Below are 15,738 nucleotides of genomic sequence, written 5' to 3' on the forward strand. Positions count from 1 at the left end.
CCCTCACGTCTACCGAAAGGGTACACCTTTTCATCATGTTTAGTTACTTCGGTAGGGGCCTTTGATTATTATCTGGAAAGAAGTTTAGTGCTATAGAACTAATTCTTTTGGTGGATTAATTATTGTGCCCACGAGGTAAAAGATATATTTGAGTCATGTATTATCATGATTCATTCAACTCTTATTTCATTTATAATATTATGTTTATGGTATGAAAATAGTTTTTCTTTTGCCTCCACCTCATTTATCCTCAGAGAATCAGCAAGTTCCTAATTTCATACCAGAAAGTGTCTACACATTTATATTAACACTTAAATCTCTATTCTTGGTGGTAAAAGTTTAAATGGATTTTATTATTATTTTGTTTTAGTAAAACAAGGACAAATTGCACTTCTGTGATGATTTAAACAGGTTTACCATTCCTGATACAGCAAAAGATTCCCTCAGGTGTTCCTGTCAGTAAGGTCAAATACGTCATCTGCTCTAATTTTTTTTCCATGAGTGCTAGCAGAAGATCAAGTGCTGTGCTATAACACAATAACTTGTCGTTGCAATTTGTTTTGGCACCATACATCAAAACGGAGGTCTGCTAGTTATGCTTTCTAATCCATTCCATTCATTAAAACAACTTGTATTTTGCTATTTATGAACTTTTCTGTTCTTTCTTTCTTTTCTTTTTGTTTCTCCATGTTCATATTCCACAATGATGAGCATGATATAAGAATCTACAGTAAATAGAACCGATCTTGTGTGTGTGTAATGCACACATACATAGAGTAAATTAAATTTATGTAGCAAGAGTGCAAAAGAAAAGATATAGGGCCAGATTTTCCCAGGAGTTTATAGCTTCCATTTAGGCACCTAAATACCTAGTTAGACTTTCACAAGAGCTCTTCACACTGAGTACTGATCTCTTTAGAAAATCTGACCATAAGTGTCTCTGTGGGAGCTACTGGCTGCTGAGTACTTACAAAAATCTGGCCTTTATGTAGTTGCCTTAATGGGAGCTGAGATCTTCGTAAAATCTGGCCCAGTTGTGGGTTCTGGGCACTTAAAAATGTGTCCTGTGGTGACATGATGCTTCTCTTAATTTTATTTGATTTTCTGCTAGAGCGTTAGAGTAAATGGCCAAGTTAGATGAGGACCGGGACTATAAAATTTAAGTCCATCCCTTTTGAAAGGGCTACAACAGTGGTTTTCACACCGTGGGTCACAACCCAGGACTGGGTCACAGAATGGAAGGCACTGGGTCGCAGTGGCTCTGGTCAGCACTGCCTACCAGACCATTAAAAGTCTCATTGGTGGTGCTACCTGGCTTAGACAAGCTAATCCCTACTGGTTCCAACACTGTGCTGTGCCCCAGAAGTGCCCAGCAACAGATCCGGCTCCTAGGCAGGGGGGCCATGGGGCTCTGTGCACCAGCTCTGCACTCCCAGCCAATGAGAGCTTGTGGCGGGGGGTGCGGTGCTTGTGGGCGAGAGCCGCATGGAGCCACTTGCGCGCCTCCTACTAGGAGTGGAACCTGCTGCTGGCTGCTTCTGGGGTGCAGCACGGTCCAAGGTGCCAGGACAGGCAGGAAGCCTGCTTTAGCACCCCCGCTGTGCCGCTGACCATGAGCCGCCTGAGGCAAGCCTGTGCCCCAAGCCCACACCCCATTCCCTTGCCCCACTCCTGAGACCTGCCCCCCAATCCCAGAGCCCCTTCCTGCACCCAAAATACCTCATGCGTGGCCCCACCCCAGAGCCTGCACCTCCAGCCCAGAGCCCTGGCCCCCTTCCGCACCCCAACCCCCTGCCCCAGCCCAGACCCGGAACCCCTCATTCCGGCCCCCCCTGCAGCCCTCACCCCTGCACCCCAAACCTCTGCCCCAGCCCTGAGCCCCTCCCACATCCCAAACCACTTATCCCCAGCTCCGTTGGGTCGCAGGCATCAACAATTTTTTTCAACTGGATTGCCAGAAAAAAAGTTTGAAAACCACTGGGCTAAAACGTTAAACAAGTTCTGCCACTCCTCCCCTTTGCACTCCAATGAGTGACGTCATATCAGGAGATCTAGTTTTGGCAGTTTCTGGACAAGAATATTTATTATTGCAAGCATATCGGCAGATGTAAGAGAAGAATAGCAGTCTTGTAAGTGTAGTTCTACTGAATATTGTGTAATGCATCGACACTATGAAGTGATGCAAGGATTCAAGTGGGATAGAAAAATACAGTTCAGGTACAATTTATGCAGCCAGCCTTGCACAGGAATCAGTGTAACATAAAGGGCCAAATCCTGCCTGCTGTATTCAAACTATGCAGTGGACTCTAAGCTGAGCTCTATTTTTTAAATTAAAAAGGCAGGAATAAAGGGATGCATTTTCAGCTGTTTTTTTTTTTTTTTTTTTTTTGTGAATTATCTAAAATGGTATTTACAGTTTTAACGGGCGAGAGAGCCCAAAACCATGGACCATTGTTCGCTTAATTCTCTAGTGCTGAAAGATTTCTGAAAAAGAGAACCAGACAACAGCTTCTGATTACAAAATTGTAACACCTTTGAGGATGTATATGGAAAAAGGAAATTGGAATATATAGACCATGATGATTAATTTTAAAGTCCTGAAGTAAATTTTAAAATCAATATGATGAACAGCTGATAGTCACTGCAAAGACTCTAAGATAAGAATAATATGTTGTTCAAACGTGCCTTGTACATGAGCCTAGAAATTTCACTTTGAATAGGTTGTGATCTTTGAATGAATTTAGTTGGGAGGCCTAGGGAAAGGGATGAGTCCAAGACAGCATTATCAAACCAGCCTTCCTGGAAAGAAATCATGTGAGGTAGAAAGAGACAGGCAAATTTCCCCAGCTTTCACTAGATAGAATAAGTTTAAAGAAATTAATACAGTTTATCATCTCCACCCCAACAGAAAATGTGAAATGTAGAAGGCATTTGGAGGCCAAAGGCATCTTATTTAACTGACAATCTGAGCTACCAAAAATTGTGCACAGATAATGGTGGTTAATGTAGTAGTCTTGTTGCTGTTTTAATGGCAATAATTAGGAGCGTCATACACATACATATGTTGCTTTTTGCTGTTTGCTCTTCAGGGTTTTACTGGCTGACTTCAGATTTGCAATGTGGGCAGCCTGAGTGAGTTTGTAGACGCACCCTTTTCTCCATTTGTTGACTTGAAGTAGAAACACACTTGTATTTTGAACATTCTCATCATTAACTTTTCTCACTGTCCAGGCTATTTTGGATTCTGGGTACCTTTGGGCACAATTTGCTTTTACCAGCTGTATTTGTTTGTTTTGTTCTTGTGATGTTCAGGCATTACAGAGAAATGTGCAAGAATCTGGTTTCCATTTCAGAGAACATAACTCTCATAAATTTCATATAGATAACTGCAGACAAGACCAGAACAAACAGGCACAACAAAGGAATATTTGCATACATACCATTTGTTGTGGAATTATACATATTTAGCAGGTTCTTAGAATAATTCTATCACGTTTAAATTTTATAGCACATATTATATATATGATCACCTACTGTTATGAAACTTCTGCAATAGCTATGATTAATATGAGTTAAAGATGATATTTCAGCTTTATTTCTACATTATCCATACTTTTGCTTTGAAAGTTTTCAGTTAAAACTTAATGGACTTTAATTTCCCATTATGTTTTTTGTGGCTGTATTAAAGCAATCATTCTACAAAAACATATTCACTTAGAGTCTGTCTGGGTTTGCAGTGTGAAGTCCGAATTACCATGGATTTCAATCAGAATTGCAGTTGCATGTATGTAGATGAGGGCAGAATTTGACTCTTGATTGTTCAAATAATCTGTGGTGCTCTTTATGTCAACCTGTGTTCAGTGCTTCCAGTTTGAGTTGCATCAAAATATTGTCTTGGCAGTAGTCATGGAAAAACATGGGATAATTCTAAGCCCATTCCTGTAAGTGTGTAACTTTCCCGCAAAGAGGGCTGGGTAACCTAGAATTAGGGTGAACTTTATTAAAGGAGAAGTTGAACATTAAAGAATGAATTTTGCTAATGTTATTCTGATTGGTTCACGATATAGTCTAATTGGCTAAAATCTTTATGCATGTAAAACAAGCATCTGGTAGCAATAAACATTTATATTTTATTTAAATCTATACAACATAGAGTTGGCCTTTTTTTCAACATAATAATATTTATTTTATCTCTGGGGTATGTACTTATCATTAAAGACAATGCAAATACTGAAAATGCACTGCCAGCAGCCTCAAAATCCGGGGGTTATTAATACAAAAGCATCATTTGAGCTGAGCTGTCACAATAGTAGATGTGGAGAGTGTCGGTTTCTTAGGTAGCTAGGACTCAAACCATGTGATAATACTTTAAAGCTCACTCTGTGGTTCAGACTTTATATGAATGCACCCAGGAAACATGTTGTAGCCATGGTATGTTCCCCTGAAAGTAGCTACTATAATGGAAATGCTGGCAGACTTTCAGTTATATCATCATTAGTAGGCATCAGTATAATTATTTACAATGACAGGTTGTAATACCTACAGCAGTCTTTCCCATGGCAGCATACTTCTGCAGTCTTTGTCTTAATCTGTAATATAAACATTCTTGACGGACCTTGTTTATTTCCCACCAAATTGTATTGGTATCATTCCTGTCTCTCAACTTAAAATTCATGAGGTAAATTTAGGCCACTTCTTCTGCATATGCATACAAGGGGAAATGGAGAGCCAAGTGGGGTACTGCTGTTGGAGCTGTTCCAGGCTTCCCCAGAGCCCACTGAATGCACATCCCATAGGTCATCCAGAACTGCAGAGGGGCATTGCAGGGTATATTTAGAAGGTGTGCTTCATGCATATGTAACTCAGACCTGCTTGGTGTGGTACTCTGTCCCCCTCTAGTGGCACCTAACCCAGCTAGAGATTTATGAGTCTACTACAGCCTTGGATAAGAGCCAAGAGCGGCAGAAGCACCCGAAAGGTGGGGGGGCCACAGGTGCCTGAAGTGTGCCCCCGAGTCCCCACCGTTGCGCTGACCCTTCCCCTCAAGCCCCCACCCACCTGCCACCCCTTCATCGCCACCTCCTCCCCCATTTCTCGCCCTTTACAGCTGGTAAAAGTGGGGGGGGCCATGCCCCCCCCACCATTCCAACACCCCTGGTAAGAGCCGTGTGGCTGTTAGTTCAGGCAATAGAGGTTCATATGCTATGCTTCAGAGATGCCAGGTTTGATCCCGCCTACCGATGACCGGGGTCTGTCGGTATTACACAGAGAGTCCCTAACTAGACTCACACCCACACATCTTTCAGAGATTACTGCAGATCTTGGCAGGAATTATTTTCATGGCTGTTCTGCAGGTGAGGATCTGGACACATTTGCAACACCAAATGTATGCCAATCTGTGTCAATGAAATCAAATAGTCTGAATTTGGTCCAGTATCTTGGATCATCTTATCTTTTAATCCATATTAATTGACTTTGTACCCATGTTATGTATCTGTATTATGTAACTGAAGTCTATGGTTTCTGTTACATTGCATTTTATAATATCCATTACTAATTCAGATTATGCTAAAATTTGTACAGTGCCTGCTTACGACACCAACAATTGTGTGCTGAACTTCACAGGTATATGTCCTGTTCAGACTATTGATGTTGTCTTGACTGATAGCCTGTTAAGGTATATCTTAATTACAGTGCCTGGATGTTACTGGGCTTAATATATTGGTAACAAGAAAGTAGCACATTTTCCTCACTACTGTAATGTGCAAAAAAGAAATCTTTTTCTATCAGGGTCTGGATAGTATTACAAGCTATTGCAGAAACAAATCCTAACACATTGTAACATTATAAAACGATTATACCATATTCATCTTACTGTTTTTAGTATGGCAGGGCCGTTACAATTAAGTTAATTGTAAGAAAACTGTTCCCGGGCTTGCCAGCTTGTTTTCTGTACTGAGATCCAGATTGCAAAAACTTGCTGATTTATACCCTGTTGGAGCCAAATGTTTTTACAGTAATAGAAGATTTGTAGGTTCACCTCTTATTTTGAATGTTTTATTTTAAGATGTTCTCATTTACAAAGTCAGTTTCATTAGTGTGCCAGGGAAAATATAACAATATTTCCCTTGAAATAATATCCCAATTACTTTTTTGCTTCTCAGAGCAATTTTTGGGCTGCCTGACAGGTTTACGGGTGGAGAAGATAGACTATGATGTGCTATAAGGAGACTCAAGACAGGAAAAGGTATGAGATTATGATGGACAGAAGTACTCAGGGATATAAAATGGAGTTATTCCTGAAAGTTCAGAATGTACGTCATCTTTCTAGAGTTCTCTCTTCAGAAGGAATCCATCACTCAGGGTATGTCTACACTGGCAGAGTTGCAGCGTCGTTGAGAGAGTGCTGAAAGGAAATCGCTGTTGTGTGTTCACACTTGCAGCAGTATTTGGAGCAGTGCACTGTGGGCAGCCTCCCACAGAGCATCTCTTCCTCTTCTGTTGCTAAGAGTTGTGGGAAGGCGGAGGGGGTCGCGAGGCATCCTGGGTCCTGTCCCAGTACCCCACGATGCATTGCTTCACATCTCAGCAATCCCTGCACTTGGCGCCATCTTTCAACAGTTCGTGTACTGCAGGCTCTGCCTCTTCGGTCTGCAGGAATGGATCCAGAACTGTTGCCCGGTATGCTGCTCGCTCTGACTAACGTGTCCCAAGTGGCAGTGGAGTTATTCCTTAAACTACAAAAGCAAGAGGAGTGCAACATTGATCTTGCCATGCGTAGTAGCTACGACACGAGATTGCTTGTGGCATTCACGGAGGTGGTGACTACAGTGGAACACTGCTTCTGGGCTCGGGAAACAAGCACTGAGTGGTGGGATCACATTGTGATGCATGTCTAGGATGACGAGCAGTAGCTGCAGAACTTTTGGTTTAGGAAAGCCACATTTATGGGCCTGTGTGATGAGCTCGCCCCAGCCCTGCAGTGTAAGGACACAAGAATGAGAGCTGCCCTGCCATTGGAGAAGCATGTGGCAATTGTACTGTGGTAGCTGGCTACTCCAGACTGCTACCGATTGGTCACTAACCAGTTCGGAGTGGGAAAGTCGACCGTTGGAGTCATGTTGACGGAAATGTGCAGGGCCATTAATCACATCTGCTCTGAAAGACTGTGACTCTGGGCAACGTGCTTGACTCTGTGGATGGCTTTGCACAAAAGCTTCCCTAACTGCGGAGGGGCGATAGATGACATGCATATTCCAATTCTGCCACCAGACCACCTAGCCACCGAGTACGTTAATTGGAAGGGGTATTCCTCTATGGCTCTCCAGGCGCTTGTGGGTCACCGTGGGCGTTTCACGGACATTAACGCAGGCTGGTCCGGAAAGGTGCATGACGCACGGATCTTTCGGATCACTGGCCTGTTCAGGAAGCTGCAAGCAGAGAATTTGTTCCCAGACCAGAAGATCACTGTAGAGGAAATCAGAATGCCCACTGTGATCCTGGGAGACCCCGCCTACCCCTTAAGGCTCTGGCTTATGAAGCCATACACGAGGAACCTTGACAGCAGCAAGGAGCGGTTCAACAACAGGCCAAGCAAGTGCTGAATGACTGTTGAGTGTGCTTTTGGCCATTTAAACACCCGCTGGTGCTCCTATATGGGAAGCTGGACCTGGCCGATGACCATATTCCTGTGCTTATAGCCGTGTGCTGTAAACTCCATAGTATTTGTGAAGGGAAGTGGCTGGGCCACTGCGGCTCAGCATCTGGAGGCTGAATTTGAACAGCCAGAGACCAAGGCTATTAAAGGGTTGCAGTACGGGGCCACAAGGATTAGGGATGCCTTGAGGCAGCAATTTGAAGCTGATATTTGTTGTTATGCACAGGAGTGCAGTGCTTGTAATGCTAGGAGGTGACTGATTGATGCAGATGATGCAATATGAAGATTTAAGAGAATTGTCTGTTGCTTTGCAGGGCTCTGTTTGCTTTCAATTAATAGAATAAAGATTGCTTTCAAACCAACACAATGTTTTTATTAAAAAACAACAACTGGAGGAGAAAGACAAACAAAAAAACATATCAGCACTGAGGGGGATGTGGAAAGGGAAGTTCCCAGGAGGAGGTGAGGTCCCAGGACCATTAAAGATGTGTGTATATCCAGGGATCATATCCAACCTTCTCCTTTGGAGTACAGTGCAGCGGGTACAGTACTTCAGCAGGGCTAAACTGCAGAGGGACGGGTGTTGATGCAGTGGTGTCACGGTTCCTCCCCCACTCTGAACTCTAGGGTACAGATGTGGGGACCTGCATGAAAAACCTCCTAAGCTTATCTTTACCAGCTTAGGTCAAAACTTCCCCAAGGTACAAAATATTACACCTTGGACTGGCCGCTACCACCACCAAACTAATACTGGTTACTGGGGAAGAGCTGTTTGGACGCGTCCTTCCCCCCAAAATACTTCCCAAAACCTTGCACCCCACTTCCTGGACAAGGTTTGGTAAAAAGCCTCACCAATTTGCCTAGGTGACTACAGACCCAGACCCTTGGATCTTAAGAATAATGAACAATCCTCCCAACACTTGCACCCCCCCTTTCCTGGGAAATGTTGGATAAAAAGCCTCACCAATTTGCATAGGTGACCACAGACCCAGACCCTTGGATCTTAAGAACAATGAAAAAGCATTCAGTGTTTTACAAGAAGACTTTTAATAAAAAATAAAAGTAAATAGAAATAAAGAAATCCCCCCTGTAAAATCAGGATGGTAGATATCTTACAGGGTAATTAGATTCAAAAACATAGAGAACCCCTCTAGGCAAAACCTTAAGTTACAAAAAAGATACACAGACAGAAATAGTTATTCTATTCAGCACAATTCTTTTCTCAGCCATTTAAAGAAATCATAATCTAACACATACCTAGCTAGATTACTTACTACAAGTTCTAAGACTCCATTCCTGTTCTGTCCCCGGCCAAGACGACTACAGACAGACCCAGACCCTTTGTTTCTCTCCCTCCTCCCAGCTTTTGAAAGTATCTTGTCTCCTCATTGGTCATTTTGGTCAGGTGCCAGCGAGGTTACCTTTAGCTTCTTAACCCTTTACAGGTGAGAGGAGCTTTCCCCTGGCCAGGAGGGATTTCAAAGGGGTTTACCCTTCCCTTTATATTTATGACAAGTGGGTACTGGGAGTCCGCAGTGTTGGACTGTGATGGGGGAGAGTGGAATGCCGCGGGTACAGGCTGGAGCCAGGAGGTTGATAAGAGTGTGTTGGCGGTGTGTGGGGGGCGCATGGGAAAGAGTTTTGTGACAGTGGCTGCAGGGGAGGGAGGGTGTGGAGCTGCTCGGTTTGCAGTGCTAGTAGCTCCTGGAGCGTGTCCGCTTGGCGCTCCATAACATTTAAGAGCCGCTCCGTGGCTTCGTTCTGGCGCCCCGCATTCTCCTTTCTCGGTCCCTCTTCTCGCTGTCCCGCCACTCCTTCAATTCCCGTATTTTGGCTGCAGAGTGCATCATAACCTCACACAGAAAGTCCTCTTTAGTTCTTCGTGGCCGCTTTCTAATTCTGTGTAGCCGTTCAACTGGTGATAACAAAGAGGGAGGCTGGGCTCCCAAGGTCCTCTCTGTGAAGCCAAAATGCAACATTTTACAGAAGCAGTATTGTTTGCAACACACAGAACACTGATTCAGTGATTTAAAACACAGCCACTATTCACATACCGGTCACTAACTGGCTGACCCCAGGCAAGCACACATGAGCCACATGACCCCGAAAATGGTGAGTAGCCACAGGACAGGGTAAATCAGTGTTCCCAGACCCTACTGTAAACTGGGCACGTGGCTCCAAGGGGGATCCAGCACTGTAAAGGGGGTCTGATCATCATTCCTGTCCCCACATTTTCCACAGGCTGTGTTTGTTATGGAAGATATCTCGCTGCTGAAGGTGAGCAGGGAATCAAGGGAGGGTCTTCTTCAAGACTGCGGATTGCCCAGTATCTCTACGAGAGTTTCCTGGAGATCTCTGAGGCAGATTCCCATGAAGTGAGGGAGTCAATCAACAGCCTGTTCCGCCGCTCAGACTCGGCATGTGGTGGTACACGCATCATACAGACACAAGCCTGTTTTCTGCAACCCTCCTGCCCGCAACAGCTCGCTTCAGCGATTCCCAAAATCAAATCCACTTACCAGGGGCCTCCTCTCCTGTTTGTGCTTCACCAAGATCCAATAGCTGTGACTGGCTCCCCTCCTCTGGGGTAGAAAACAGCTCCTGGCTGCATGCATCTCTGACCTCCAAGTCGTCCTCTGCTTTTGGGTCCCCTTCCCCCTCCACATACTTGTCCAAGATTTCCTCCCCCTGGCTTGGTCCACTCTCGACTTGCACGTGAGCCACCGAAGTATCCACAGTGGCCTTCACAGTGGGGGTGGAGTTACCACCGAATACCACATCCAGATCTTTGTAGAACCGGCAGCTCATGGGCACAGCACTGGAGCAGCTGTTTGCCTCCCGTGCCTTGTGGTAGGCGTTCCACAGCACCTTCACTTTGACCCTGCACTGCAATGTGTCCCGGTCATGGCCCCTTTCTGTCATGCATCGTGAAATCTGTCCGTAGGTATCATAATTCCTATGGCTGGAACACAGCTGGGACTGGACAGCCTCCTCTCCCCAAATGCTGATGAGGTCCAGCAGTTCGGCATTGCTCCAAGCAGGGGATCACCTGGTGCATGGAGCAGGAGTGGTCACCTGGAAAGATGCACTGAGGCCACTGCACGTGTCACCGAACAAACAGGAAGGGGACTTTAAAAATTCCCAAGGATTTAAGGGGTGGGACTCACGGTTGGTCACCTGAGGACCGGGCAGTAGAGTTCAAACCGATGACCAGAGAGGCAAGAACAGGCATTGTGGGACACCTCCTGGAGGCCAGTTGTAGTGCTGTAATTGACCAGGGTGTTTATACTGGCACCGTGGCATTGTAACCCCGGCTCAGAAAGCTGGACGCCTCTTGTCAGGTGGCTTTTTCTACAGCGCTGCAACTGTGCAGTTTGTGCACTATGTGGCTTGGCAGTGTGTACGCCTCGGGAGTTACAGAGCAGAAAGGTGCTTCACTGCACCGAAACTTGCCAGTGTAGACAAGGCCTTAAGGAGAAGTTTAGTTGTTGGCTTGGATATCATGAGTGATGAGCATCATATCCTATGATAAACTTATTCGTCTGGTTATAAAGAGAAATAGAGTAGCACCAAAAGGAGTTATGCTATATTTGTCTTCCAGAAAACAAGCAAGAGCATTAACATGTAAACCTTAATTTCCTCTAAGCAGTAGTTCGTTTCAGAGAGTGACAGGTAAAGTGATTGGCATCAAGCAGGAAGCTTTTTCTTGGCACCTGACACAGTTCTCAGTTCCACGATTCATCCCTTAACACAGGGCATTGCACTTAGTTGGTCTACAAATGATTTATTACAGCAGTACTGCGGGCATGTACTGTACAGGCATCTGGACAGTGGATTTAGAGTGTAGAGTAAAACCATTTCTAATGAGTGATCAAGTGAGGCAGAATGGTCACACAGTTGATATGCAGTGATTTCCAAAAATGCTAAGAAGTTTATAGCATAGCAATTCCTCTAAGCAGTGGTGATGTTAAGTGTTTAAAATATTATAGTGTCCCTATATTTGATGTTTGTAAGCAGTGCTGTTGGAACTTCTACATTCAGCGGATTATAACTTTGGAAACTAAACCCCTTCGAATTAAAATATACTGTATCCCTCTTGGCTGAAATCATTAAGGTGTCTTGCTTTTTAAAGGCAGCAAAGAAAGACTGAAAAAAAATACGTAGTCAGTATTTATTCTGTGCTGGGCAGCTGCTTGATGAGATTTTAAAATAAATCTATTTTAATATAGGTGAGAATACTTAAAATGTAGCTCCGTGTATAGATTGAACTCTTGTGGAGCCCTTGCGCCTTTGCATCTCACAAGGTGGCAGGTATTCTCCCTCAACCTCTTACAAAGATCCCTGGGGGACCTCTTTCCCCAGGCTTTGGTATCCCTGCCATTTCACAGCAATAAACTTCATGATGTTTATCAGTATGCAGCTGATTTAGCCACATATGCATGTGCAGCAAATTTCTTTTTAACTACTCATTTTGGGCCTGATCCAAAGCCCAGTGAAGTCAATGGAAAGACTCCCTTTGACTCCAGCAGACTTTGAATTGTGCCTTTTAAGAATGTAGTGAAAAGAATGTACTGTGCATGTTCAATATTCAGTATATTATTTCCCAAGGCTCATCATTCTGTCAAATCAAAGCCAGTTTTCTCTGGAACAAGCAAAGGCGTTTCTTCTCAGTATGAGGTATTTTCTTGCCAAATACAAGCTCTGAAACCCAATCCGTTTTGGCTGTAGAGCTGTCCAGAAAAAGGATGCATAATTGTTTTCATTATATCATCTTTTTCAGGTCACTTTCCTCCTACTCAACTATGGCTGATATTTGATTTTCAAACTTTCTTTACAAGTTCATATTCAGACACAAACCAAACATGGGAGATTTCAGCAGGAAGGTGAAATTTGTGAGCAATTGAAAGCAGGGTTAGAGTGAAAAGACTGACGACAGCTTAACAATAGAGGTTGATGCTGCTATAAGAATAATTATTAATAATAAATTTCTGGCATATTCTATTCAGAGCCTAACTCAAAACATAGCCCTAATAGCCTATCTGTGCATCCAGTTTAGTTTAAATTGATTAATTATACCTTGCCTGACTTAATTTGTAATCTTTAAAGTTTTACTTTCAACAAAGGGAAAGAGGAGTCATGTTTAGACAACTTTTATTGCCTTAGTTGGGAAAGTATCTCTTTTTGATCCCTTGGTCAGAAAAAATTATGTTGTTTCATGTAAAGCATATGAGGTGTGTTGCAAAAATTTGAGAGCAGTCATTATTATATTTTATCTGACCAAACCTCTTTGTTTGACTAATAGAGTTAAAAAACAGTTTAAAGTCAATAAGCAAGGATCTAAGAGAGAAGGAATGTAGGCAGCTATTTTAGCTTGTGAGTTCCAAACCAGTGCAAGTTTTTACTTCATCAAATTGGTAGACAGGGGAATAGCCAGCAATATAATGGCCTATAAAGCATTTAGGATGAGTCTAGGGGCTAAATTCTAATCTTGGACATACACACATGTCTCTTGTTGTTGGTAATGAAGCCAACTGCCACAGAAGTCAACATATGCATGTATTGTATCTAGTGATAGATTTTTGGCCCAATGTTAGAGATGTCCCCTCTGTTGCACCTTTCGCATCCCACCCCCCCCCCCTTACAAGTTGGAGACCTCCTTTGGAGCGACAATTGATCAAATAATTGTAGAATCTACCTATGATCAATCATGACTTGTCCCATTCAAAGAAGAAAGGTAGAAATTTTATATTAACTGTTTTGTATCCTGCCTCAAAAATGTTTCACTAGCAAAATTTGAGCAAACCACTGCTGATTTGTGAATGCGAGTCAAAATCAAATGCCAGTTGATCCTGGGTGTTTTCAGGATGAATATTTCACATAGGTCTGTTGGTGAGTTTAAGAAGCACCTTTATTATTTCTGGGATAAAACTAACTGCTACAGACCATTGTGCAGTCCCTGCATAATTATTAATTTTGATTAAAGAATTTCCAGTGTTTGATTATCTGTGTTTACAACAAATTTGAAGATTTCTAAACTTTGACATAGAATACACACTTATACATCAACTTTTATTATAGATCTCAAGACTGATATCCAGTGTATTTTAGTAATATAGAGATCATTCTTCCAAAAACTTGAAGGTATTAATTATCTCAAAAGACTAAGACTTTGCTATTGAATTTTAAATGTATCAGCTGCTCGGAGACATTAGAACACTTGTAACTGTTTAAATCTTTTTTTCCTTGTTTGGAAGGAGTAACTTTTAAATCCTTCACACATTCCAGTCCAAAACAATTTCTCTTAAAACTTTAAAGTAAGATCAGTACTAGCTAACAAGTGCCTTCTGTCTTCTGGACAACAAACAAAATGCATAAATGATACCAACTTAAGTCACACTTCTGTCTGAATATATTATCTCTACTGTTTTTCCATGTTAGTTTACTATAAAAAAGAGAAAAGAAAATCCTATATTTTTTCAGTTTGTTTATTGTGTGCACCTTTTACAGTAGTTAGCTTCTAGTCCATTGCACGGTTTCCCTGATATAAACCATAAACCTGGTCTGAAGCCTATTGAAGTCAGTATGGGTCTTAGTAAGTTTCCCCTTTTGTTTGGGTATTTGGCACAGCAACAGGAAAGAAAAAATAGTTTTTAATAAAAATGGGAAAATATTTTTGTAAAATCACAAAAATTGGCAGATTGGCTCAAAGATACTTGAAAGTGCTTTGAAATCATTTTTTCTTAAATTGATTGGATTTAAAGTTGGTAGCTTCCCTTTAACAAGCCCCATAGAAATACCAAAGTCAAAATCTGTACTTCACTAATTGTCAGTGCATTTTTTATTTTACTTCCTGGTGCTACTTTGGAATTTATTTGAGAAGATAGACATCAGTGAGCAAGACTTCTCCAAAAACAATTGTTAGTGTGTGAAACACAGTATAGTTCTGACCATTTTTGGTTTTTATGCACGGAATAGTGGCCTCCTAGCCACAGGAAAATTGTAATCTGGCATATACACAAGGCCCTAAAGATTTCGGAGTAGCTGAACAGAAAGGGCCATATATCTAATTTTAAAGCTTTATGCAGTAGTTTCAAATCCTTGCTCCTCTGAGGATTTGTATGTTGAAAAGATCTACCTCTTGACACAGCAACAGAGAGAGAAGGATTAGGTGGACACTTTATCCCTTATGCTAGATATCTCATTTCTTTCATTAGTGTTTCAAAGTTCTCGCTAAAAGTGATTGCTTCATACAGTTTTTCACCTGTCTCACATGTTGAAACTGAGCTTAATGGATGCATTCAGACTTCCAGCTTACTGCAGAAGAAGCAGTGTTCTTCTCAAAACCCATGCTGTTGGACCTAGTATAAGCCGAGTCTTGTCCACACCCTGCACTTTTCCTGGCATCTTCACCTTTTTCCTGATGCTCAGTGTACTTCCTCTCCAACCTTGCCAAATTCAGTTTATAGGTGCACTTATTATAGCATGTAAGGCCACCGAGCATGGTGTTTCACCAGCCCCTTTGCAATGGTATTCTCCAAAAGATTCAACTACTGGTTGGTTCTCTCTGTCTCCCCGTTGATGCTTGGGGCCACTCCTGAATAGGAAAGAGACCCCCCCCCCCCACTTGATCGCAAAGTTTGTTTCCAGGGCCAATGCTATGTGTGGAGGTGAGGCTGACTATATATAGTCAGTATCTTTCCACCTCTTCCATCAATTCTGGCTCCTTCCTCGCCAGTGAAGTGATGTTCCACGTCTCTAGAGCCAGTTTCCATTGTGGAGGGCCAGTCTGTTGTGGTCCATCCCTCCTGCTGCCATTCTGGCATCACACTCAATCCTCACCCCTTGCCTCACAGGGGGTGAGACCACAAGACGGGTCCACATCATCTTTTCAGGCTGGGCCTGGCTGGGTTACGTGGGTGGCCCGACCATCAGACACTCGCCTGACACCACCCCTAGGCCTAGCTCCAAGGGTAGGTCCTGGTATCCCTAGTCCAGGCGAGGGTCACATAGGCATGGGATTTGTTGGAACACACAAACTCCTCCACCACAACAAGGTAACGATCCTTGGAGGAGTAGTGATG

The 15,738-nt window shown here is 43.0% G+C and overlaps 2 protein-coding genes across 3 annotated transcripts in view; one reads left to right on the plus strand and one right to left on the minus strand.

The window, feature by feature from the left end:
* CYP7B1 (cytochrome P450 family 7 subfamily B member 1) overlaps positions 1–15,738 on the plus strand; it is a 187,531-nt gene that overhangs the window by 85,018 nt on the left and 86,775 nt on the right. The gene's annotated exons all lie outside the window — the stretch shown is intronic.
* Positions 1–15,738, minus strand: part of LOC311515455 (uncharacterized protein) — a 172,310-nt gene that overhangs the window by 55,842 nt on the left and 100,730 nt on the right. The gene's annotated exons all lie outside the window — the stretch shown is intronic.

Source organism: Lepidochelys olivacea (genome assembly GCF_965140295.1).
Source record: "Lepidochelys olivacea isolate rLepOli2 genome assembly, chromosome: 2".
NCBI classification, from domain to species: domain Eukaryota; kingdom Metazoa; phylum Chordata; order Testudines; family Cheloniidae; genus Lepidochelys; species Lepidochelys olivacea.